This window comes from Etheostoma spectabile, chromosome 23 (assembly GCF_008692095.1).
Source record: "Etheostoma spectabile isolate EspeVRDwgs_2016 chromosome 23, UIUC_Espe_1.0, whole genome shotgun sequence".
Classification (NCBI taxonomy): Eukaryota; Metazoa; Chordata; class Actinopteri; order Perciformes; family Percidae; genus Etheostoma; species Etheostoma spectabile.
The window spans coordinates 22,885,845-22,910,636 of record NC_045755.1 but is presented as its reverse complement, the minus strand read 5'-3'; the positions used below and the strand labels follow the sequence as shown (position 1 = coordinate 22,910,636).

Sequence of the window (24,792 nt, the reverse complement as noted above, 5' to 3'; positions counted from 1 at the left end):
CAATGTGCTTGACAATGGCAATACATTGCGTGGGGTGAAGGCAATGTGCAATACAGGCCAAATCCTATGGTGGGAATCAAGATCAATCAATCAAGCTGCCTCCACGAGGATCCACAGACACAGGCAGTGAACTACAATTTGCACTTTGCGTGTGTCTGGTATTACTAATCCAATTGAATAGGTTATGAACACTGCAAACAGGTATAGCACCACTTTTTGAAACCATATACAACATTAACATTACATATTTCACCCAGGTCTTTTCTCTTATTCAGTAATCTCACAAAAAAGTAAAGAAAATGTTGAGGGGATGTAGCTCAGTGGTAGAGCGCATGCTTTGCATGTATGAAGACCTGGGTTCAATTCCTGGCATGTCCATGTCTCTTCTCTTATTCAGTGATGTCGAACAAATCTGAAAATCTTCAGGGGATGTAGCAGGAAGAGGGAGAGGCAGAGGAGTTTTGGGAGTTTGGAGAGAGGGCATGTGACCAAAGTGAGGGCTCTGACACAGAGGGATATTACGTGTGGTTGCAAAAGAGGTTGGCTTCAATGGAAGTCTATGGAGAAATGAGCCACTTCTCACTTGATTTATTACCTCAGTAAACATCTTCATAATGAGTTCATGGTCTCGATCACTAGTTCTAAGTATTCTGCAATACAGAATGATGTTCATTTTTGAAATTACGGTCTTGTTGATTTTAAAATCGGTGATAAAGCCGGGGGGGTTTTAGGGCGTGGCTATGATGTGATTGACAGTTCTCGGCCTGTCAATCATGACAGAGTGTTAGCAAAGCTTGTCCACGGCACGTGAACTTCATTTTGGGGGTTGGCCACGTTTCATCGCTGTGGCTGTGACACTTTGGTCGGATAATAATGTCTTGTTCAGCGTTGGGTTGCACGGCAAGACACTCAAAAGAATCGGCAGTTCAGTTTTTCCGGTAAGTAAAATTATATTTTGTTTTAATACAGTTTTTCGTTAGCCAACGTTAGCATCTCAATTAATATCAGTTAGCTAGCTTCTAGGTTGCACCTTGCTAAGCAAGCTAGCGGGCTAACTTATACGGCCATGCAGACCGTATAAACGCATGCAGTCTATGTATAAACGTATTAAAATATATTTAATGTTACAGTCGAATGTTAGCGATAAAATGGCGCACATGAAACAATTAGACATTATTGTAAAGTTACGTTGGGGTATGACATTATATTAATCTATTAAATATACATTTCAATCATTTTCATTACAGATGCATACAGCAGATGTGGTGCCTTGTTAGTGTAAATTGATAGTATATACACCTTTGGGATGTGAGTTCTAAATGCACAACATGAATTTATTTCCAAACAGACTTCGTTTTGATGAGGCCAGGCTGAAGCAATGGTTGGTGAACATGAGGAGAGAGAGACCAGCAAATGGAACCACGAAAAGTCACGTCTGCAGTTCACACTTTGAGGAAGATCAGTTTTTTAGAGACAAGCAGGTATTATTAATTTAAATAAATAATTTAGTGTGTGTCTCATAAATTAGCTCATATATTAATATAATTAATTGTGATCTACCATGCCATAACTACATGTATGTCTTTTACTGGAACTACAAAGGTATCCACACTGAAAACTGAATGAGCAGAGCCTCCAGAAGGAAGACCTGTTGTATAGAGCCTCCAGAAGGAAGACCTGTTGTGTAGAGCGGCGTATTTGGTGCCATTTCATCTGGATGTTGAAACCAGACAGCGTTGACCACATCCAAAGTTCTCAAATGTGTTCTGATTGTAAAAATGCCAGAAAATCATTTTTGGTTCAGCTTCTTTTGCTGAAAGGACAGACCAACTTTGGCACTTCAAGGTTCAATTCTTGTGGTTGACTTAGTTTCTGCTGTAGTTTGAGAGGTGATAGTAGTAACATTAAGTAGTTTTGTGGATTAAAACTTTTATAAATATTAAACTGGAATAAAATAATGAATATACTCTAGCAGTCACAGGTGAAAGTATGTTTGGTAATTTCACATAAGGGTCTTGTATATTTTATGTATTTATGTACTGTTAGAATTAAATATTTACATTGCATGTCCTTGTATGGTTTTAGTTTTCATACTTTAAAAATGTCAGTAACTAATGATTAATCAAATGTACCTGATACATTTGATTTAATCATTAGTTACTGACATTTAATAAGTTGTTTAATTCTCCTTTGCAATTTGTGATCATACGCTATGATTTTACAATAGCCCTGCACAGATTAAACAGCACCTAGGGCACTTTCAATTATCTACTAAAAATGTTCAAAATACACAAGAAAAGCAAGTATGGTAACATTTATGTGTATTAAAGCCAAATAGAAAGACACTTTTTATCAATTACAAATTCTATAAATTACCAATGTCTTCTTGTATGACTACAATGCTGGATGTTCCTATTATAGTTACTTCAGAAAAACAACAAATGTAGCTTTAGAAGGACCTTTATTTCACATTGAAATGGGCATCAACTTAAAAAAAATACATAACCAAACACTAAAGATTTTTAAAAATATATGAATTAAATAATGTAGTTCACCTTTACAAGAGTAAATTCCACACATAAAACACTGCTGTGGGTTAAGGTAAAGGCAAACTTAACTGTCACAAGACATGTCTGCATAATAAAGAGGTCGTTGAATCTCTGTCACACTGGTAATTACAGTAGAAATGGTTGACATTACAAATCACAATATAAAAATACAGCTTAACATTTAACTCTTACAGCACTTGTGCTATCATGCCTGGATACTGCAGGTGGAGGTGCTGCAGGTCCTCCTCCATCCCTGCAACAAGGTTGACGCCCTTGACATCTCCCAGGTCATTCCCGCCACAGTGAATAAGGAGGACGTCCGGGACAGCTCTTCCTTGTAGGGGCTGGTAAAAGAAAGGGAGAAGTCTCTTCCACCACAGACCAGCCAAGCAAATATTTTAAGCTATAGAGAAAAAGGTTAAATGACAGCACTCTTAATTACACACTATTTGAAAATGCTTTATTACCTTGGCTTAGTTGTAAAAAAGTCTGATTAAAGTTTAATGTTATAAATATATAGTAAAAGAAATTAACTAAAACTATTGCTTATTTCTGGGGCATTTGGGGGGTGAACATGCCATCGTGGCTCTCAGCACTCTTATTTCTAAAAGAATGAAAGAATCATCAATTTCCATTTGAGCCCCTCATAGTTAAATATCTATGCACACTAGCATGTAGCTGTACTTCATTAATTATCCAGGAGAATACACATGAATCAACAACAGTCCATTGTTCTTTAGTGTAACTGTAACTTAGTTAAATAAGCTTATTTCTGCTAACATTAGCTCTCAACAGCATGTCAAGGTTAAATGCCCCAACTATAGACTGACAGGGCAAACAGTAGCACATTATTGGTGCATTATGGTTTTACAGTTAGCCAAACGTTATAAGAAACTTGGTTATACATGTGGTAATAGCGTTACATAATGATAAGCATTGATAATCGCCGTTTTGCGTTTTGCTGACACTATGTTTAAACTACGACAAATAAACTTTGATTAAAAAAATTAACGTTAGCATGTTTTACCATAGCTAGCTAAGCGGCAAGCTAACGTTACAGACAATTTACATGGTAACTTCAGATACATTTACTTTGCAATGTGACTCTTATATGTTATATAACCATAGACTATTTGGGACAAAGATATACTTAAAACCTAGTGAAGCTAAATCTTACCTTGAATTATTCAGCAGTTGCAACCACATTGCCAGTGAAAGTGGTTAGCTAGAGTAACGGTAGACCAGCGTTGCTAACTCTCAGCTAACGTCAGTCAGATCCCGCCCATAGACTGTATATCCCGCCCACTGGTCTGTGGCTCCTCTCTCACTCCGCCCTCTTCTCTAAAATCGTCACATCCGCAACCAAGATGGCTGCGCCCATAAACGCAAACTCGACGACTCATTTCTGATCTCCACAAACCAATGGGTGACGTCACACATGCTCTGTCCATTCATATTAACGGTCTATGGTTGGAGCGAGACTAAGTTTTCCTTCGGGGGGGGAGCTAGTTAACAGCTTGCTCTAGCCTAGCTATGACACAGGTCGGTAAGCTAACGTCGCCGCTTGCGAAGGTTTATCAGAGATTTTAATGTCACAGAATTAGCAAAGATTGATCTTACCTTAACGCTTCTACAGCTCTCTATGAGTAGTGTGTGTGTGACCGGACTCTGCTGCGCACGGACCAAACCGGTCCTCCTTTGACGTCTCGAGCCGCTACTTCTTTCAACACCTTTGAAGTCTCTACCCGCTATTCTTTTGAAGTCGTGAGGTCAGAGGTCAAATATGGCGGTCAAGCATTTATATCCATAATCCCTTTCTTGTTTGTCTCTACAACTCTCAAAAAGTTATTTACACTGCTAAAAGCATGTACCATTTTTAAATGACCTTCACAGCTAAAAGCATAATACATAAAATGTAAAATATCTCTATAAAATGAAATAATTTAATTTTATAGATATATTTTATTTTATTTAATATCTACGCTTCTATAACATGAACTAACAATTATATTTAAGTCTGTCTTATTCAACTACAGTAGCAATACTGCTGTTGTTTTACAGCAGACTACCACAAATTCAAAAAATACAGTAAATCATTGTTAATTAAATGTTACTACCCATAATCCAATGCATATTACAGTAATGAACCGGAAAAGAAAATTATGGTATTTTACTGGGCATTTTGTGGTAACTGTAGAAATACAGTAAAGTCTAACAGTGTACCGCAAATTCGAAATATACAGTAAATCACTGTAAATGAAATGGTAATACCCACAATGCAATGTTTATTACAGTAATGAACCGGAAAAGAAAATTGTGGTATTTTACGGTAACTGTAGAAATACAGCAAAGTCTAACGTAACTACAGCTCTGATTTAACACAGGACTAATGTCAGAGATCATATAGATCTTTCTGCAGACCTTCACCAGCTAAATACCAATTCCCATACCGGGAGTTGAACCAGGGCCACCTGGGTGAAAACCAGGGTTTTCCTTACTATTAGAAGTCTTTAAGAACTGATTACATAATCATAACAGGGATTTCATGAATCAATTCATAGTCTGGCTGGAAACAGGCCTTCTCTTGAACATGGAAGAAGAAGCTTCTTAAGTAAGTTTCATCTTGACGCTTTTGAGTGTTCTTTAGGTTTTTATCTGCTTTAACTATTACCGGACAGCGGGGCCACGGAGCAGAGCAGAGCGGCCGTTAGGGAGGAATCCTCCTCCGTGTTCAGCTCCATTTTGAACTGGCGGTAAAAAACTTAATGTCGGAACTTTATGACGAATAGAAATGTTGACAGGTTGATTTCTGTTAATAACAAACACAACTATAGTCAATAGAAAAAGAAATATATATATGTGAAAATCCGTCTTGGTTCATCTTTCCACTGTTCCTCCAATCACCACTCTGGTCTGGTTGGAAACTAAAGGATCTAAACTAAAAGGATGTTCCTCTTTAACTAAAAGGTCTATCTCTGTAGGGATCCATCCCATAATGTTGTCACACACTTAGAATAATAATCTGAAAAAGTTTCATAATACATAAAAGACAGGAAAATGGTTCCATACTATAACACAAACAAGACTAATGCATACATGCAACTTAAAAACAGGTCCCACCGAGATTTGAACTCAGATTGCTGGATTCAGAGTCCAGAGTGCTAACCATTACACCATGGAACCTTCAGAAGTGGTGCAAGGGTTAGCTAGACAGTTTCTTTCATAATAGCCACGTGTGTGCTATAGAAGGCACACAACAATCACAACAAAGAGGATGTGGGAAAAAGCAAGTCAAGAACAGGTTTTGAAGGACTTGCCACAGACAGTGAGCTGTAGATATGTCTACTGTGTTCAAACACATGGTAACTTTACATGTGTTGACAATAAAGATGCTAACACAAAGCTTTACTTGCAACTGCATTTCTTGCGCACATTCATGTCAGCTTGAATACAAAGAACTTCTTAGTTTTATATTCCCAATATCATGTCTCAGACATTACTTCCAGATGAAAACACTAGTTGTCAGAAGTGGGATTTGAACCCACGCCTCCAGTGGAGACTGCGACCTGAACGCAGCGCCTTGGACCGCTCAGCCATTCTGACAGATGTCACAGATGTTCAGTAGGACCTGTCTCAAAAATTATAATTAAAGTAAATTAAAAATGTCATGAAATAGTAGGTTCTCAGTCATCCATGTCATAATTAACAAGGGAAGGTTTCTCAACTGTCAGCCCAAATATATGAAGACATGGAGACATGGAAGAAAGTCACCAGGGTGGCAATCTGTTATGGATCCGTCAATAAATCCTACAGCAGAGCTCCACTCGACATGTCTGAACACAACTCTGTTTATTTGGTTCCGTCTAACAAACCAGCCCTGAAGAGAAACAAGCCGAAACGAAAGTTAGTTCCGGTTTGGTCAGAGGAATCAATCCAGTGTCTCCAGGAATGCTACTGCTGCACTGACTGGGATCTATTCAAAAACAAATATAAGGACATTGATGAGCTCAAAGAGACTGTTTCTGCATACATCCCCTTCTGTGAGGACTTAGTCATCCCTCGTAAATCCATCTCCATATGTACAAATAATAAACCATAGGTCTCCAAATCTGTCAAAAGCATAATTAATCAACGAAATATAGAGTACTTGAAAAACAAGCTGAAAAGGAACTTAAGCTTGCAAAACTTCAATATAAGGACAAAGTTGAGAACATGCTGAGCACAGGCCACTCACGTCTTGCATGGGAGGGTGTGAAAGCGTTGATGGGGATGCAACCTAAGAAGTGTCTGATCCCCCTCAATGGCATGTCACACCTTGCCCTCTCAAAAAAATTTTATAAATGTTTTAATATTTATGATTTTAGTCAGGAGCTGTCAGTTTTTATTAACGTTGCCCCAATGCTTAAAAACAAGAACAGGCTGCAATATATAGTTAAGGTGTGTGGCAAGATTTCTCACAACCCTCTGACTGACTTAAACTCTGTCTATGAGACAAGGTCCCTCAAGAAGGCCCAATAAGTCCTGGCCGACCCGAGTCCCCCCCTGAACAGCTGCTTCATCTTGTTGCCGTCTGGCCGCAGATTCAGTCTAAAGCCTAAATGCAGGACAAACAGAAACAAAAACTCTTTTGTCCCTGCTGCTATAGGCTTCTTTAATAAGTCAATGTGAGGTGTGGACTTCCGTGTAGTACAAATTTATTTTGTTTCTAGATGTATGGCTGTTGTCTTGTGTAACCTGTGTGTTATTTAAGTTATGTGCTACTACAAAATAAATTGCCTCCTTGAAGACTCCTTGAACCTTGAAGGGCATCTGGACTTGGTAAAAAGGTCCTCCGCAGAAGTATTGTCTCTCATCCAAGAGACTACTTTAGTTGTTGTTTTTTTTACACAGAAAGGGTTGGACACAGTGCCCACTCTCCCACCCATATCTGACAATTGAAAGCTGTGGGGAAAGGGGGGTTCCAAAGCTAATAGACCATTCAACAAGCAGTTCTGATGCACTATACTGGCCCATTCAGGGTGAGCACTGTATACTCTGACTGCAGCAACACAAGTTCAAATTTCAGTGATACCTAATTTTTATGGTGATTACGAGACTGAATGCAAAGTGTGTATCCCCCATGTAACTCAAAGCCTATCACTTCCAGTCAATACTGTCAAATGTGGAGCTTCTTCAATTTACATTAACAACCAGGTGACTCCTCAACAGAGATGGGAAGTAACGAAGTACAAATACTTCGTTACTGTACTCAAGTAGATTTTTCTTATATTTTTACTTTACTTTACTACTTATTTTTGAGGCGACTTTTTACTTCTACTCCTTACATTTTAACACAAATATCGGTACTTTCTACTCCTTACATTTTAAAAATTGGCTTGTTACTTTAGTTTTTACAAGACGTCACGTCGGACAATAGCGCGGACACGCGCCACACACCGCGAGCGGGTGCGCGCGCCACACGGAGAAAAAAGTGAGAGAAAAGAAAAGGAGACAAGCTGTCCGGAGGATAACCAGCTGAGATTGTGTGTGCGTCTTTGAGAACTGTAAGTCGTATAACTCATGTTGTCAGTTCACTTAAGCCTGTTACTGGTCTATAGTTCTTCACATTTAAAGTAAGTTAGCTAGTGGTTTTGGTGTGTTCTTCACCTGTTAGCTGGGTTGCACGTTGATATTAATCAACACTTTCACCAGCTTTATTCGCATGAGTTTTGTTTTACTGAACTCCAGATACTGTAGTTCAGTTGACAAGTGGATGGAAACTTGGGTAGAGAGAAGTTGTCTCCGTCTGTGTTTTAACAGACACACCTGGGGCCAAGTTGGGAACCAGAATCAGTTTCAATCCAGTCCTAATCTAGTCCTCAACTTTCACATCATTTCTCTGGAGTTATCCTTATTATTGTTTACGTCGTCAGTACCATATTCAATCTAAATGGATGGGAATATATCTACTGTACGTTGCATTTGACGCACGACTAAGACAACTCAACAGATTCAGCATTCTGCATTAATTCACAGCAAATCATTGAGGCTTGATGGCGCTAACGTTAGCACATAGTAGTATGGATGGCGCTAACGTTAGCACATAGTAGTATGGAGGGCGCTAACGTTAGCACATAGTAGTATGGAGGACGACATGATTGAAAATGAAGAAACAGCAAGACATTCCCATCATCCTCGGCCTTATCTGAGAGAGATGTTTGAGACAGTAGGCATCAAGAAGGACTCCTGGCCAATGTGCTGGGGAACTTCTTCAATAATGTCTGTTTAGTCATTCATATTTTAATCCTTTATTTTATTTCCAGAAGTCATATTTGAGCACATACATAAATGTAGATTCATTTTTATGTTAGGGGGAAAGATTAAAAATAAAAATTGGATCTGTGAATTCTCACAGAATCACAACTGAATTCATATCTTGCTAATAAGTCAGAATCTTATTAACCTGAAGTCCCAGTCTCTGTCATAATAATCATATATGGTATGTTTTAGGCCTATTGGCAGACATCCATTTAAAATGTAGCCTTTGACATATAAAGACATGTCCTCCATGTCCACTGAAGTTCCTCAGCGTGCTCTCTAGTAACATTTGAGTGCTCCAGGTAGCTTTGCATAAAGAATTCGCAAGGCTACTTTTACACTTTAATTTCCAAGCCTGTACTTTGTTACTTTTAGTTGAGTAAAGAGGTTTAATCAGTACTTCCTCTTTTACCGGAGTATTCTTTAACACATATCTGTACTTCTACTGAAGTACGGAAAGTGAGTACTTTTGCCATCTCTGCTTAAATTTGACCAATAACCGGAGTCTCCCACGACTTCAACTAATCCCAGCAGTCCCATGTGCCAGACTTTGTCTCAGTATGTGACACAATGGTGGATGCAGGAAAAACTGAAGCTGTGACATACAGGATGACCTAAACTGAAAACAGCTATGCTCATGTAAGTGCAATGATACGTTGAAGTCTAACAAATACTTTAGCAAACCATAGGAATGTGCCCGAGGCCAGATGAGGAATTAATATAACAAGCCACATGTTGAAATTTGAGTCATTCAATAAATTGTCTTACATCTTCCAGCCATTTTATACCAACAATCGCAGCATCCTGAGACTTTTTGGTAAAGTTACTAGGAAAATTTAGCTTAGCATAAATTCTCTTTAGCTCAAACATGTCCTTTTAATTTTTAAGGACTTAAGATATTGCAAGATAATTTTCTTTTTTTTTTTTACAAAAGCTCCCATAGAAATAAGGCATTTTGGGGCTGCATTACTTGCCCAAAAGACCAAATTCTGGAGGGACTGATGTGTGCCTCTGCTTAAAAGTACAATATATGACCCATTGCCCCACAAGTTTATACGGAGCACAATGTGATATTTTGCAGGTCTATGGTACTGTGTGCACTTCCATGCGTCAAAGCACAATGTTTGCATTACTTGAGGTAGTTTGCAGCTGCCTTTTGTATGGTTTTTTGTGGGGGGCTGTGTATGTGTGCAGGTTTTTTAGTGGGTCTTCATGTGTGCTCAGCTGCTGTAAAGCATAATAGTGCTCATTGCACCACCAGGTCATAATTAACCCAGGAATACCACATTCTAAGAATTTAAACCCCATAATTCAGTTAAATTAGTAATTTTACTTGCAAAAAGCATCATTGAGAAAACACCCATGTTATTTTTTATAGAAACTCATTTCTGATAAAGAAACCTAGTCAAATTTGATTCTAAGACATGGGGAAAACAAGCTTTAAACTGAGACTCATCGCCCAACGTCAGGTTGGCAGAGGGCACAGACGTCAGGAGAACAGGGTGATCGCTCAACGTCAGGTTGGTGGAGGGAATACAAGTCTGGTTGGCGGGCTGATCGCCCAACGTCACGTTGGAGGAGCAAACAGACGTCAGGAGAACAGGGTGATCGCTCAACGTCAGGTTGGTGGAAGGAACAGACGTCTGGTTGGCGGGCTGCTCTCTGGAAATCAGGCTGATTTTGAGCTTTTTGAGTTCATTCCGGACCAATTGTACATCGCCAAGTTTGTGAATAGCTGCCTCAGCTTCCACTTCATTGGTTTCCAGTTGTGCTGAAAAATATGTGGAAATTGTTAAGTTCCAACTACCCATGACGTTAATACTGTAAAGAATTTACCATTAAGGTTTTTGTTTTTTATTAAAAAGTAAAGCAAGTATTAAGACTACCTTGTAAGACTTGATTGCCCAAAACATTTAATTGGTAATTAGTCCAGTGGAGTTAATTTACAACATTACAGACTAATGAGATTAAGCTAGCACAGCAGTTGTGTTCATGTGCTGTATTTACTTGGTTTGAGAAATTCCACGTTCTCTATAGAGCTACCTTAGCTGTTCTGTTGCCTTTAAGAGCAAATAGCCACACAATATAAAAACAGTTTAATTTTAAGTTATTTTTCGGTTAACTGTTGGACACTTGCAATATTAGACAATACGGTGTGAGTGATAGGCGGAGATCCGTAAGCACCAATTGTTGTATTCTTTAAATATATAAATGTCTGAATAATTTGAGAAGCCAGCTGTATGCCCACTCAATATAGCTTAAACATGGGTTGGAATCCCCATTCCAAAAGCCAGACATCTTAACCTTAATTTACTATATTGTGCCACAAAGAACCTCAGCTGTAAATACAATGGCAACATTTTCCCAATATGGTTTCATAGAACTTGCTCACCTTTAGCAGCTTGAATCAACTTGGACTCCATTGACTGGAGAAGTGTAAAGGCCCTCTTCATGGAGATATCATTGGGAGACACATCTGTAGCAGAAAAGAAATTCAGTTAGTGTCCGTATGTAGCTCTTGAAAGATTCTGTCACTAACGTTCTTACCTCTAATCATTCTCCTCTGCAGCTCATCATCATGTCTTTCATTTGTGCCGCCAACTGGCAAACTCAAGCCTAAGGACAATGCAACTGCTGTTAATCAAATGTTTCTGCTGTTTGACACCACATATCATGAACTTGTTCCAGCTAAATTTCATTTCAGTTATTGAGTAATTTACCCTACTCTTTACATTTGCTATACTCCACTACATATTTGAATACAAGCATCATAACAGAAGAACTGTAACAACCTTTGTTAATCCAAACAGTCAGCACACAAACAACAAAGGCCCAAACAGCTCCCATCACTCCAGTCACCAAGAGAAACTGGTTCCTGTGCTACATGCCAGGTTAAAAACCAGCATGCAGGTAGCACAGCTGTTGCTGATCAGCTCTGATTGGCTCTCTCTGCAGAGTCAGTGCTAGTTGAGATTCAGCCCATGAAAAATGGGAATTTGGAAGCAAGGGACATGTACAGACTATATTGTAAAGAAAGTCCAGGAAGTTGTGTTTTTTACAAGAATGAAAGTCAGTGATGTTTGTCTGAACACTGTTAGACTTTTTTTGGTAAATTTGCGTTAACTTACTGGCAACGTGCTGTAACTTCCTAATTACAGTATCATAATTGTACATATTTTTTTTTACAGTATAATACCCTTACTGTAACTTAGTTTTACAGTAGTAAAAATATCCTTAGTTTTACTGTTTAAAGAACTCCACAGTGGCAAAGCCCCAGGGATTGATTAAATTTGTTGAGAAATATTGTAAGGAGAGGCTGTCTTGGTTGACACACCTCTTCAACATTGCGTGGAGGTCTGTGGCAGTGCCTAAGGAGTGGCAGACCAGGGTGGTGGTTCCCCTCTTCAAGAAGAATGGAATCTGCTCATTACAGGAGTATCACACTGCTCAGCCTCCTTGGTAAACTCTACTCCAAGGTGCTGGAAAGTCAAATTTAGACAATCCTCAGCAAGGAGTGTGCCAATGTACGTAACATTTCAGCAAATGGCAATGGTGGGATTTGAACCCACGCCTCCAGAGAGACTGGAGCCTTAATCCAGCGCCTTAGACCGCTCGGCCACACTACCTGCAAATAGCACTTCCCCAAATCGTGACAAACACAAGGAACGTAACTAACGGTATGCTTGTTAATGTTATTGGAACAAAACGTCTGCAAGGGAAAAGCCAATACTTACATACTAAAAAATGTTATCACTCTTTGTCATTTTTCTCTGGCATTGTTGATTTTAGAACATTGTAACCAATGAGTAGGTTTAGGTCTGTGTGAATATGGGCTGAGCATTTACCTGGACTGAACTTGTGAACATCTTCTTTTGCATATTCACTGTAAAGAGCCATTACTCCTCCAACTGCCAACTATTGTTCCAGAGACAATAGGATATACAGTTTTAGATTGCAAGGTAACTGTCCAAGACCAAAGACTTCAATGAAATACCTCAAGTGATCAAAACAGTTTGTCAAAATGGGAAAGTTCATGTTTTTTGATTAGAAATTCAAGCACAGTTGTTCATCTACCATTCAAAAACAAAAGTACGATCATGAAACACATATAACTTAGATTTCCTAACTACAGCTCTGTTTAATACAGGGCAAAGTCAGAGATCGTACAGATCTTTCTGCAGACCTTCATCGGCTAAATACCTATTCACATACCGGGAGTTGAACCCGGGCTACCTGGGTGAAAACCAGGAATCCCAACCGCTAGACCATATGGGACTGGCTACATATTAATAACAAGGATTTCATGAATCAATTCATAGTCTGGCTGGAAACAGGGCTTCTCTTGAACGTGAATGAAGACGCTTCTTAAGTAAGTTTCATCTTGACGCTTTTGAGTGTTCTTTAGGTTTTTATCTGCTTTAACTATTACCGGACAGCGGGGCACGGAGCAGAGCAGAGCGGCCGTTAGGGAGGAATCCTCCTCCGTGTTCAGCTCCATTTAGAACTGGCGGTAAAAAACTTAACGTCGGAACTTTATGACGAATAGAAATGTTGACAGGTTGATTTCTGTTAATAACAAACACAACTATAGTCAATAGAAAATAATATATATATATATATATATATATATATATATATATATGAAAAGCCGTCTTGGTTAATCTTTCCACTGTTCCTACAATCACCACTCTGGTCTGGTTGGAAACTAAAGGATCTAAACTAAAGGGATGTTCCTCTTTAACTAAAAGGTCTATCTCTGTAGGGATCCATCCCATAATGTTGTCACACACTTAGAATAATGATCTGAGTCTGTCAGCAGCAACAACACAACCTTTAGTGGACGCTGACTTTACCTTTAAATTAGGAGTTTAAACAGAGACACAACAGGAAGAATAAATCCATCAAATCAAGTCCCCAATAATCAGCATGTGGCCTTGTTTTATTTCAGGTAGTCAGCATGGAGCTGTTCCACATTCCCAGACATTTAAAACAAGTCAATCATTGGCGTTATTCTACGAGTCAGATGAATAAATCAGCTGTTTGCTATTTGAGCTGCTCCGTTTCCTGCTGCTCCGTCATTCTTTAGTGTCCTCTGGAAACAGGTCGCTGTCCTTTATGTTTCTTTTGGATGACATCATCAGTGTCTTTGCTTTAGTCTGAAGAAACTCCAACAGATTTAAAACCACATGCAGTCACAGAAAATACAAACAGGGAAAAGAAAATGTCAGACAAAGAATATGAAATGAAAAGTCCCCAAAGTAGGAAAATATAATGTTAATCTATCAAACAACAATAACTGGAGAGCATCCAATTAAACATGGCCGACTCCAGTATGTCGGTGATGAAGAGAGGAATGTTTGGACAGATTACGGATTCATTTTTTTTTTTTTTTTAACCTTTATTTAACCAGGAACAATTCCATTGAGCTAAAGTAACTCTTCTTCCAGGGAGTCCTGCCAAGACAGGCGGCAATAAGTTTCATAATACATAAAGGACAGGACAATGGATCCATACTACACCACAAATCTCTATAGATACTACAACACAAACAAGACATTACACTTACCTTAAGACAATGCATACATGCAACTTAAAACCGGTTCCACTGACATTTGAACTGGATTCAGAGTCCAGAGTGCTAACCATTACACCATGGAACCTTTAAAATTGTTGCAAGGGTCTGCTTGGCAGTTTCTTTAATAATATCCACATGTGCGATATTAAAGGCAAACAACAATCACAACGCAGATTAAAAAGCAAAAATTACAGGCCAACTTAAGTCATTTAGTTAGCTAAGCGTTCAGAGGATGTGGGACTTGCCACAGACAGTGAATACAGCAGTAGATATGTCTACTGTGTACAAACACATGGTAACTTTACATGTGTTGACAATAAAGATGCTCAAGAAACACTCAACTTGCAATTGTGTTTCTTTCCCAACTTCATGTCCTCTTAAATACAAAGAACTGCTAAGTTCTTTATTACCAATTTCATGTCTCAGACATTAGTTCCAGATGAAAAAACTAGTTGTCAGAAGTGGGATTTGAACCCACACATCCAACGGAGACTGCTACCTGAACGCAGCACCTTGGACCGATCAGCCATCCTGACTGATACATCAAATGTAATGCTTAGCTTACTAAATGACTTAAGTTAGCCAGTAATTGTTGTGTGCCTTCAATAGCATAAGTGTTGATATTATGGAAGAAGCTGCCTGGCAAACCAATGTTGCCTTTCAGAGCAGTGGTTCTATGGTGTAATGGTGAGCACTTTGGACTTTGAATCCAGTGATCTGAGTTCAAGTCTCGGTGGAACCTGGTTTTAAGCCAGAGTACTGGTGAAATAAAAAAAATCAACCTAAACACTGTTCACATCTAGGCTAACGGGTAAAATATTCTTGGCTGTTTGACTGAAAACAGTATGTTGGTGGTGGCATGTACTTAATGTTAACTTGAAGGAGCTCCATATTTAGACTAAGTTGAACATATTGTAGATCTTTCCACAATGTTGACCATGACTTTTTTGAATATTTGTCATATTATACTATGACTTTTATGATTTTTTGTCATAATATACTATGACTTTTATGAATTTTTTCAACATACTATGACACTTTCTCAAAAGGGGGAATTAGCTCAAATGGTAGAGTGCTTGCTTAGCATGCGAGAGGTAGCGGGATCAATGCCCGCATTCTCCAGAGGACTTTAGATTCTTCTTGTTTTACAACAAGAACTTTAAATTTGGACTTGTTACGACATACTATACTACGACTTTTTATGAATATTTTGTCATACTATGACTTTTTTTTTGAATTTGACATACTATACTATGACTTTTTATGAATATTTTGACATATTATACTATGACTTTTATGAATTTTTTGTCTTACTAAACTCTGACTTTCATGATTTTTTTGTCTTACTATACTATGACTTTTTATGTGTTTGTTGACATACTATCCTATGACTTTTATGATTTTTTTGTTATACTAAACTCTGACTTTTTATGACATTTTATGAATTTTTGACATGTTATACTACGACTTTTTATGAATTTTTGACACTACTCTGACTTTTTATGACATTTTATGAATATTTGTCTTACTATAGTATGACTTTATGAATTTTTGACATGTTATACTATGACTTTTTTTGAATATTTGTCATATCATAGTATGACTTTTTTTGAATATTTGTCATATTATACTATGACTTTTATGAATTTTTTGACATACTAAACTATGACTTTTATGAATTTTCGACACGTTATACTATGACTTTTATGATTTTTTGTCATACTAAACTATGACTCATGATTTTTTTGTCATACTATACTATGACTTTTTATAAATATTTCGACATATTATAGTATGATTTTTTATGAATTTTTCGACATACTATACTATGACTTTTTAATGACATTTAATTAATTTTTGTCATACTATACTATGACTTTTATGAATTTTTTGAACATACTATGACACTTTTCGAAAAGGGGGAATTAGCTCAAATGGTAGAGCGCTTGCTTAGCATGCGAGAGGTAGCGGGATCAATGCCCGCATTCTCCAGAGGACTTTAGAGTCTTCTTGTCTTACAACAAGAACTATAAATCTGGACTTGTTACGACATACTATACTACGACTTTTTAGGAATATTTCGACATATTATACTATGACTTTTTATGTTTTTGTTGACATACTATCCTAAACTACGACTTTTTATAAATATTTTGACATACTCTAATATGACTTTTTATTATTTTTTTGTTATAGTAAACTCTGACTTTTAATGACATATTATGAATTTTTGTCATACTAAACTATGACTTTTATGAATTTTCGACACGTTATACTATGACTTTTTAATGACTTTTTTTGACATACTATACTATGTCTTTTTAGGAATATTTCGACATACTATACTATGACTTTTATGAATATTTTGACATACTATACTATGAGTTACTACGAGGCTTTGAAGACTAAAATTAATTTGTGGATGAAAATATATTTCAAACGGAATCATTGTTTTTTTTGACACACACACACACACAAGCACACGCACACACACTTTATGAATAAACCTCAGATAGTTCAACCTGTTTTATTAGGAAGTTGTTTTACACTCTTTCAAAATAAAACATTCATGCAACAAAACTTAAATAAGGTGCTCGGGTTTGAAAACAGATGCAAACAGACAAATAAAAACAAAACTGAGTTCTTCTGTTCTCCAACAAGAAATAAGGACGAATAAAAGGATCTGTGTCTGTCTTCATGATATCGGGTTGGTCCTCTGATCTGTCCCTGTCTTCTCCAGACGGATCTGTCCCCGTCATCTCCTGGAAGACAGATTTCTTATTTCAGTTTAATTATTAGGAATCAAAGTCTCTGTGTGTTGGTCCTTTGATCTGTCCCGGTCTTCTCCCTCTGATCTGTCCTTGTCTTCTCCCACGGATCTGTCCCCGTCTTTTCCCTGTGATTAGTCCCCGTCTTCTCCCTTTGATCTGTCCCCGTCTTCTCCCTTTGATCTGTCACTGTCTTTTCCCTCTGATATGTCCCCATCTTTTCCCTCTGATATGTCCCTGTCTTTTCCCTCTGATATGTCCCCATCTTCTCCCTCTGATATGTCCCGTCTTCTTTCACGGATCTGTCCCCGTCTTTTCCCTCTGATGTGTCCCTGTCTTCTCCCTCTGATATGTCCCCGTCTTCTCCCTTTGATATGTCCCTGTCTTCTTCCATGCATCTGTCCCCGTTTTCTCCCTCTGATCTGTCCCCATCTTCTCCTACAGATCTGCCCCTGTCTTCTCCCTCTGATCTGTCCCCACACTGAAAAAAATGTTATGTTGAATTTACCCAATTTTATTATGGTAAGTGGTTGCACGAAATAAATTCATCTAAATCCAGATATATTTTATAAGTTGACTGTATTTATATTTTGTACGTTGTTTTTACTAAATTGTTTTTTAGTCATTTTAAATTAATTAATTATGTGTATTTTAGCTTAACTATTTTGAGTACAAATTACAAATTCTTTTTAGGTTCAGTATGCTAAAATTAATTATGTGAATTCAGATCAATTAAATTGTTTAACTCTACATACTAAAATTAGGTTAAATCAATTTATTTTATCTATTATAGTATCTTAACTTTCATTAATATTCAGACAAATAAAGCAAACCAAATATTGCGCACTCTTACTTTATTCGATTTTTTTCTCTCCCAAAGAAGAGTGCCAGCAATGTAACTCAATGATAACAATTTTTTACATTGCTGTCTTATGACAAAATATACAACAACAATTATAATAAAAAACAATGTACCATTCATAACAAAAGAAATACAACAACGAATGTACCACAATAGCTAGAAGACCGCAAACACTGAGGACCCAATGTGAGATTACAATAAACCGCCAACATTTACATTGGGTCAATATTATTCCCTCTATTCCAGAAACACAAATAACAAAATACACCAGTACTATACTTAACAAAAAATACTACAGTACCAGAACCATCCACAGATGGAACACATCACACATTGAGGAACTGATGCTGAGGTTACAAAAAACTGCAAACACTTAGATTCAAAGAATACCTTTATAGAAGAAAAGACCGTATATCGCAAATAGATTTTAAGCTTAGCTGAGGTGGAAAATACTGACAAATGAAAACAAAGGAGGCTGTAACCTCACATTACTACATGAAACTAAATAAATGTCACAATTCCATCCTGTTTTGTACCTTCTGGGCTTCATTTCACATCATGCTTAATGTTTTCTATCAGCTCCCAAATCAGAAAAAAAACAATGCAGCTTGGGCGGGTTCACAAGAGTGGCTGAAAAAATCCTACAGTCCAGAAATAATTTGTTTTTTAGTCCAAGGACTTTGGGGGAAAGCCTTTCACCATCCGTCTGCAAGAGCACTTTCTGAATAAATTCAAATGTGTATTTCAGCTCTTTGGGGTAAGCCATGTTCAGTACATAGATGATTCCCAGCATCATTGCACATGCTTGGGCTACAGATCCAATGTTGTCTAGAATGATTACTCCTTCAACGTAAATGCAATGTCATCATGAGCTCCAATTCTCCACCCTCCTTGTTGATGACATATATGCCCATGGTGGATTTCTGAAGGTCTGTCTGGATGTCATCTCCTTCAATGTCCTGTATATTTGAAGAAAATAGGGGAAAAAAGAAAACATATTTATGTAATAGATTTTAATGACATAAATACAAAAACTCTTTATATTTACAAAATACTTAAAACATTATCTATAATACAAGACATGTGACTAACAAATCTGTTTACAATAACTTGCCTTGTACTCCCGAATGAGATGTCCAAAATCCTCGCCAAGGTAGCTGCAAAGTGCCTTTAGGACTGCTGCCCGTTTAAGATTGACATCACTCTGTGCCTGTTTAAAAGGATAACAATTATTAGAATATTCATAAATACATTTTTTTTATTCTAAATTTTTTAATTCTTGAAATTGTAGAAGAAATCCAACATGTGGTAACCTCAAAAATATATTCACAATAACTTTATTATACAAAATATAAATAGACTGCCCCATTTTGCTAATGAATGTTAATGAATTGTGACTTTTGTAAAATGTCAGGTCTGATTGTGTAGGGCGATAGCACTATTGTAACTTCTACTTATTCAGGGAAGTTTAAAAGAGCTGCGGAAGATATTACCTCCTGTGGTAATCTGACTGGTAGGGTTATAGAACGTAGTGGTAGACTAAGACCTCCTGTGACACAAATTAAGCGGTATGCTCTCTCTTTTATACAGCTGCTGCCATGCAGCTGCTGCCGTGGTCCTGCTCGACGCCCTGCACTACTACTGCTACTTATATTGGTAATAGTTTTGATTACCTTTACTGCTGCCATAATTACCACTGGTCCTCTTTTCATTCCATTTTCTCTCTCTCTCTCCTAAGTAACATTTGCAAAAGGTAGTGGTGGGATTTGAACCCACACCTCCAGAGAGATTGGAGCCTAAATCCAGCACCTTAGACCACTCAGCCACACTACCTGCGCACACTATCACACCAAATCGTGACACACACATGGACCGTAACTAATGGTATGATTGTTAATGTCATTGGAAACAAACTTTTGCAAGGTAAAAAGTCAATACTTTATTGAAAAAGGCCAGTACTTAATGTCTCCACCTGCTGAAGAGTAAACTTAACAGCATCTCAAATTTACTTCATCCATAAAAAAAAAGAAACTGTGCTCATACCTGCCGTAACACCCATAAACACTGGAGCATAAAACAATAAATATACTACACTACAGTACAAGTACATAAATACAGTAAATAGAAAGTGTAAAACATGTACATTTAAAGTGCTTGTTGTGCTGTCTGAAAATTGAATTATCACTGAATAAAAGAAGAAACCTGGGTAAAACATGTAATGGTAATGTTGTATATGGCTTCAAAACCTGTAAATGCAAGTGCTGTGGCTGGAACTCAAACCTGGGATAAATGCTTGCACTGCTACTATCATAGACGAAAAGAAACACACCTGTTGTCTTTCGGCTGGACAATACAATGCTCACTGCAAATCTCTGAAATAACCGTAGACCCACAATTTCCATTTACATGCTTGTGCTATGGTTCAACCACCTGTTACTGTATTTTCAGCATCAGTTGTGGTTTTTTTGTCTTTAAAGCAGCTGCCTCGTGTGAGGGTTGAACTCACGACCTTCAGATTATGAGACTGACGCGCTGCCTACTGCGCCAACGAGGCTATGAAAGCAGTTGAAATGGACCGGAAAGTTTCAGAAATACTAACAATTTGGTCTTTAATCTCAATAAAAACAATGTTTTTGGAAACCTATGTACTCACACAAAGGCTAAGACTGACCCTAAATGCTTTGTCATGACCCCATGAAAAGACCAGGACAAAAGACCGTGTGCAAAGGTTGAAGGAAATGTGATTATATTACTACAACAAAAGAAATGATAATTCAATGATGGTGGTAGTCAGTTTAGTCAGTGGTGAATGTGTATGTATGGATGAGTGTGAGGTATTGTGTCAGTGATTTATGCTGGACAGAGTAAAACTAACAAAGATGAGCGGGAGAGGTGCTGGACTGAGAGACCTCTAGGGCAATCACAGATGCACAACCAATAATAAAACACTACTGAGTGAATGCGTTCAGAAAATGAAGAACATTGTTCAGAAAGCTTAATGAAGCTTCATTTGACCATATCTATTAACTACCTGAAAGAAATTAAGTCTCTGGAAATATTATGACCTAAGCAATTAGACAAAATAGTGCAACGTAATTTTGAACCGCTCCTAGAAAGAAACCATAGGTAGCCATTGAATTCGAAACTTCTGAAGTTATTGTTGATCTCAGAAACAATGATGAACGACACCATCCTATCACAACGCCCATGCTTGTGCCTTTGTTATGCAAATACTCTGGAAGTCTACTTATTAAGAGTATGCATTCCCATTTTCCCCAATTGATTGTAAAAAGCCTTCCTGAGATTGTTGATCTCAGAAATAACAGTAGAATCACAAGTTCCATGTATGTGCTATGTGCCAGTGTTCAATCACCTGTCAATGTATTTTCAGCATCAGATGTGTTTTTTTAATTTTAAAACACCTGCCCCATGTGAGGGTTGAACTCACGACCTTCAGATTATGAGACTGACGCGCTGCCTACTGCGCCAACAAGGATATGAAAACGAATGCAATGGTTGGTAAAGTTTCGTAGAAACTAACAATTTGGTCGTCAATCTTAATAAAAACAATGTATGTGGAGACCTATGTACTCACACAAAGGCTAAGATCGACCCTAGATGCTTTGTCATGACCCAGAACATATTTGTCCACTTTCTCATCTTCTTTTCTCACCAATCAAACTCAAAGCTCCCTTCCAGTTTTTGCCAATCCTGAGAGACTTCATATCCATTTCTTGTCAATCAAAAAGGCGCCTCCTCTTGGCAACGCCCATCTCCATTTCCTACCAATCCAAACGCATCTTCTGCTTAAGAGAGACTTTGCATTTATAATTTGGAACTAACGAAGGCAAGGAGGTCTTCTCTGATATTATCTCTGGAAACAATAATAATTCATGTGCTTTGTTTGCTACTGTCAATAGGTTAACAAACCCTCCAGTACCAGTAGCATCTGAACTGTTATCTAACAAGGCCTGCAATGACTTTGCCTCCTTCTTCATAGACAAAATCCAGAAGATTAGACAAATAGTCAGTGCCTCCATATCCAGTACAGGATATGTGTTGTCACAGTGTTCAAGCAAAACTAGTTCCGATATGAAAGAATTTCATACGATCAACGATAAAAACCTGTGAAGCATGCACGCTACCACTGAGCTACATCCCCTAAAGATTCAGATCCAGGGGGGCCCCGTGTTATCACATTCACATTCACAGAATGAGAATCAGCTCCCTTCGATAGCTCAGTTGGTAGAGTGGAGGACTGTAGAGGTATAGAACTGAAATCCTTAGGTCGCTGGTTCAAATCTGGCTCGAATGAGCACTTTTTTTCCGGAGGCTACCTTCAAGGATCAATAAAGTGTTTTTGATTCTGATGTACAGATGGATGGTTGACCTAAAAGCACAATACTTCTTCCCGAGACATAACAAGAAACAAAAAAGAAATAGGTGTGGGAGACAGAGTTAAGCCCTGACAGAATAGAGAACTACAGACAAACCATGTGAAATAGTGCCAAGTGTAACCAGAAGAACTGGAAAAAAAACTAGAACTATAAAGTACAAACCTTTCTTTAAGAAATCTTTATTGTGCTCACAAGGGCCCTTATTTATGAAATGTGCATACAACCTAAAACAGGCGTAGGACGGGGGTACGCCGGTTCCTACGCAGAGTACGGCATTTATCAATTTGAACGTGAGCGTGGGCTGCGAAAAAAATCTCACGTCTGGTCCCACCTTCATGAGCCGTCTCTCTGCCTGAATATTTGAGTGGGATGCAGGAGACCTCTCTCTGTCACGAGCAACTGGGAGGGGCAAACGGAAGGGACCTCATGGTGGTGCCACTGCTGGACCAGGTGCGCATGGAGCACATCAAGAAGGGCCCTATCAAGAAGGGGGGTGTTGTCCTGACCAAGTATGGCTGTACCAGAGGGTCCACGTCTCTGGAATCATTACATTGCCACCTGAACAGGTTCATTCTGTCTAAGTAGTATGTTTTTCATGATTGTACTTTTGTTTTTGAATGGTAAATGAACCACTGTGCTGGAATTTGTAATCAAAAACATGAACTTTCCCATTTTGACAAACTGTTTTGATCACTTGAGGTATTTCAATGAAGTCTTTGGTCTTGGACAGTTACCTTGCAATCTAAAACTGTATATCCTATTGTCTCTGGAACAATAGTTGGCAGTTGGAGGAGTAATGGCTCTTTACAGTAAATATGCAAAAGAAGATGTTCATAAATTCAGCCCAGGTAAATGCTCAGCCCATATTCACACAGACCTAAACCTCCTCACTTAATGCTGGTTACAATATTCTAAACTCAACAATGCCAGAGAAAAATGACAAAGAGTGATAACATATTTTAATAAAGTACTGGTATTTTCCTTGCGAAAGTTTTATTCCAATGACATTGACAAATATACCGTTAGTTACGGTCCCTGTGTTTCTCACGATGTGGAGAACTGATACATGCAGGTAGTGTGGCCGAGTGGTCTAAGGCGCTGGATTTAGGCTCCAGTCTCTCTGGAGGCGTGGGTTCAAATCCCACCACTGCCATTTGCTGGTGTTACATAGGTGGAAGACAAACCATATGTTGACTTGAATTTGTATCAGTTACATTATACTCTTATGACATAGCTTGGTGAAGTGACTAAAGTCATTAGTGGCAACGTATTAGACTCCTTGCTGAATCTGTTGTTTTTATCTTTACTGGCAATTCCCTGTTTTTAAATGAACACCCAATCTTAAGTGTTCAATGTGAAATACTCATTCATCAACAAAATTGTCGGTAACTATGACGGGGCGCATACGCTACCTATACCATCCAAAGACTGAGACTGCAGGTATATGTTAAATGCCCGTATATGTTTAACGTGTTCATATGTTCTGTTAATTTTCACAATGTTTAAAATCTTCAGTTAACCTAGTCATTCTCCATTTTCCCACAGTAATCCCTCAGCTTTCTTGTGCGCACATTTAAACATCTAAAACTACGGTGCCATTCCTCGCCTAAAACAACATGAGTCATTCCAGTAAGTGAAATGGAAACTCACACCTACAAAGATAAACTTGATAGATGCGACTCCCTGATGGTCTAGTGGCTAGGATTCTGCGCTCTCACCGCCGCGGCGCGGGTTCAATTCCCGGTCAGGGAATGGTCAGGACTTGACAGATACAGGTGTAACATTTGAAAGAGAAACTTTTTGGTTAACTTAGATATGTCAAATTCTTCCTCATTAGTTTAACGCTAGAACCCCAACACTTTTAAAGAGTATCATTCCTTTAAATCAGACCCCCGACAACTGATGTATCCTTTTGTCGTCTTTGATGGGTCATAAATACTTCATCTGCAATTATATCATAATTCATCTAACAATTATTTTCCTTTTTCAAACAGTAACTAACCCCTGACCAACATTTTTACCTGAAAACCAATGTATATGAGTGTCAAGTAAAGTTATTGTTGGATTCAGGTCCAAATGTGGACATTTTAGTGCAATGCAAAGGTGCATAACAGATTTCTACTTACCTGGAGCGATGCAGAGCAGGGGTGGCCAACTAGTCAAGGAACAGCAAGAGACTTGGTATTTAAGAATACAAACTGACTATGTGACAGATGTGTAATCTGTCATCTCCTGCCTTCTGAAGCTCTAGCCAGGCGCCATTCCTCTTCACCATCTACACCACAGACTTCAACTACCACGCAGAGTCCTGCCATCTTCAGAAGTTTTCTGATGACTCTGCTGT

General features: G+C 38.1%; 1 protein-coding gene, 1 long non-coding RNA gene, 7 other non-coding genes and 1 pseudogene across 9 annotated transcripts in view; 6 read left to right on the top strand and 4 right to left on the bottom strand.

Annotated features, from left to right (window-relative positions):
* LOC116672880 (NACHT, LRR and PYD domains-containing protein 12) overlaps positions 1-24,792 on the top strand; it is a 769,761-nt gene that overhangs the window by 643,812 nt on the left and 101,157 nt on the right. The gene's annotated exons all lie outside the window — the stretch shown is intronic.
* Positions 1-24,792, top strand: part of LOC116672882 (zinc finger protein 271-like) — a 643,109-nt pseudogene that overhangs the window by 607,433 nt on the left and 10,884 nt on the right.
* LOC116672916 (uncharacterized) lies at positions 779-19,849 on the top strand. Its single transcript, XR_004327685.1, has 3 exons — positions 779-938; positions 3,598-3,602; positions 19,840-19,849. It is a non-coding gene; the product is annotated as an uncharacterized LOC116672916 (long non-coding RNA).
* Positions 6,070-6,152, bottom strand: trnal-cag (transfer RNA leucine (anticodon CAG)). Its single transcript has one exon. It is a non-coding gene; the product is annotated as a tRNA-Leu (tRNA).
* Positions 12,391-12,472, bottom strand: trnal-aag (transfer RNA leucine (anticodon AAG)). Its single transcript has one exon. It is a non-coding gene; the product is annotated as a tRNA-Leu (tRNA).
* On the top strand, positions 15,092-15,163 carry trnaq-uug (transfer RNA glutamine (anticodon UUG)). Its single transcript has one exon. It is a non-coding gene; the product is annotated as a tRNA-Gln (tRNA).
* On the top strand, positions 16,341-16,413 carry trnaa-agc (transfer RNA alanine (anticodon AGC)). Its single transcript has one exon. It is a non-coding gene; the product is annotated as a tRNA-Ala (tRNA).
* Positions 19,803-19,884, bottom strand: trnal-uag (transfer RNA leucine (anticodon UAG)). Its single transcript has one exon. It is a non-coding gene; the product is annotated as a tRNA-Leu (tRNA).
* On the bottom strand, positions 20,533-20,605 carry trnam-cau (transfer RNA methionine (anticodon CAU)). The gene has a single exon. It is a non-coding gene; the product is annotated as a tRNA-Met (tRNA).
* Positions 23,520-23,601, top strand: trnal-uag (transfer RNA leucine (anticodon UAG)). The gene has a single exon. It is a non-coding gene; the product is annotated as a tRNA-Leu (tRNA).